Source organism: Nymphaea colorata, unplaced genomic scaffold, assembly GCF_008831285.2.
Source record: "Nymphaea colorata isolate Beijing-Zhang1983 unplaced genomic scaffold, ASM883128v2 scaffold0462, whole genome shotgun sequence".
In the NCBI taxonomy this organism is placed as follows: domain Eukaryota; kingdom Viridiplantae; phylum Streptophyta; class Magnoliopsida; order Nymphaeales; family Nymphaeaceae; genus Nymphaea; species Nymphaea colorata.
The window spans coordinates 2,985-5,469 of record NW_022204968.1 but is presented as its reverse complement, the minus strand read 5'-3'; the positions used below and the strand labels follow the sequence as shown (position 1 = coordinate 5,469).

Below are 2,485 nucleotides of genomic sequence, written 5' to 3'. Positions count from 1 at the left end.
TCGGCTTGAGGTAGACCTTGGAAAGATCTACATTTTTGGGGTGGAAATTGTGAAGAACTTCGAGGAAGTAGTACCCTGTAGAGAGCTCCTAAAGGGAGGAAAGGAACAGGTTCTTCTATTCGAGCTGGCTATTATACCATTACAGCAACTATTTCTTTAATTCCATCGTCTCTACGTTATTATTTTAAGTTAATGTCCAAACTGATGGTGAAGCTACCAAAAATGAGGAAAAAATGAACGAAAAGGACCATCGTTTCGCGGAATACCACAAAAAATAGGCTTTGAGTATAAGGATGGAAGTGATAAAAAAGCGTCGCCAACAGGATTCGAACCTGTGCGGGTTTCCCCAGCAGATTTCTAGTCTGTCGCCTTAACCACTCGGCCATAGCGACAATTTCAATACTCTTCACCCACCAAAACTTAAATAAAACTTTGCATTCATCTCCACCACACATTCTCACCATATGGCCTGCAATTATGAGAAAAAGTAAGTATAGTAGGGATAATATTGATAGATACAACTTAGACCAAGAAAGCAAATCGACAATCACGCCTGAGCAGACCTTTCTCAGAAACATCCAAACCCTCAAAGACCTGCTCATAGAAGACAACTACACGAATATCAAGAATCTAAACCTCTCCAACCATAATTTCAATTAAATTTTCTCATATCTGAAGGGAATCATTCGCAAAATTACACTCCAAAATGATAAACTGTAAGCTAGAGTGGCCTAATTAGAGGAGCAAATTCGAAAGATAAATCCAAGGCATCCCATCTTATCTAAAATCCAATAGAAATAGTAGCTTAGTTTCGGAGAGGCAGGTCGGAAATTGAGTACTTTCGTGCCTCTGTTTCCCAAAATAGCCTAAAATTTCGCATCTAAATTTACCCTTCCTACCACTTTCTAGCAGAAGAAAGTATTGGCAACTTCCACAAAAGACAAGCACCGGGAGGATGCCAGAGAGTAATGTCAGCAAATATAGAAGTTCGTACGTGACCAGCTGCAGAACAGCATCGTTTACGACTCTTCTAAGACTTTCTCGATTCCCAAAGAAATGATCTTAAACTTTACCTAAGATGGAACGAAATCAACAACCGGAGACTGCTGATCAGCAAGCTATCGACCATAAAGTCACTGCTGACCAACTAAATCAAGAGACTGTTCCCAAACATCGACCACTACGAGAAAATCTATAGGGGAATTCGATTTAGAGATGATTTAATGGCTGGATGGAGGTAAAGAAGGAAGAAGAAACCGTCAATAGAAGCACAACCCACGAGGAGCATATGGATTTCGAATAATAGCTGATGTTTGGTGACTTTTAGGATGATAATATCATACTTGATTTGGACTCTTCTTGATTATTTCATTCCCAACCAATCATTCAACTCATCTACCATTACTTTCCAACTCTATTTGGCCGAATTGGACCGCTAGTTTTATTCTTCCCGGTACCGTAATATTTGATGGTAGATTTTTGGCCGTTCTTGCACTAAAAAAAGAAAACAGATATTTTAATCCATTGGTCATAAATAATTGGCTGCAGTATATTCGAATAATCCGTAAAGTCCATCTAAGCTATAATATATTATTCTTAGAATTTATTAACACTGTCGCTCCAAGATGGGATCCTCCTTTTCCGCCCGCTAGAAAAAGTTCAAAAGTGACACCATGAACATCTCCAGACTCCACAGACTCTACCACTCCAAAATCTACATCGAGAACAGAAAGTCGTTTGAAAAATTTATGAAATAGATAGAGGCAGTTTGCAAAAAAACTTCATATCTCAGTTACCAGTGGGCCAAGGATATATACAGTCGACTGCAAAATGCCAATATCGATGATCTCTACGAAGAATACCAAGCCATCTTCCAAGAGAATTGCCGCAGGGATGGCCAGCATGAGCTAGTCTTTCACGCCATCACCCTCAGAAACATATTCCTGCAGGAAATCACATAAAAATACGATCTCAAAAAGTCCATCCTGAGTCTTTCCCAACTCAAATCCCTCATTTTTGAATGCAAGTGCTATTTCATGGTGATGAATTGGCTCCATAAGATCAGCTCACTCAGCGAGGCTAAAATTAAGGATACGGATGGATGCGAAAAATAGATCTTCGTCAGATTCGCACAGGAGGATTCAGTCTACTCAGAGATCATGGAGGCTGCCTCCAAGACATATGTTCAGTATCTCTAAAAGTAGGAAATTTCAAGAATCCTTGAGGGCGAGTACGAATTCAACCATCAGTCATTGAACAAGGATATGTTAAAATTGATGAAAAAGCTGAGAAAGTGTAAAAATTTTCATGAAAAATAGAAGATAATTCTATCAATCCAGCAGTTGCTGGCCTAAAATGAAGAAAACCTCTAGCAAAACCTGGACATTCTTCAGAGAATCTTCGGAAAGAGTAAAATATTCGCTCATTTGCTGGTGGTAAGGGAGTTGGGGAATTTGGACGTCTCATATCTGTGGGGAAAGATGTA

At 39.4% G+C, this 2,485-nt stretch overlaps 1 non-coding gene across 1 annotated transcript; it reads right to left on the bottom strand.

Annotated features, from left to right (window-relative positions):
- Positions 1-311: 311 nt before the first annotated feature.
- On the bottom strand, positions 312-392 carry TRNAS-AGA (transfer RNA serine (anticodon AGA)). Its single transcript has one exon. It is a non-coding gene; the product is annotated as a tRNA-Ser (tRNA).
- Between the last annotated feature and the right edge of the window lie 2,093 nt (positions 393-2,485).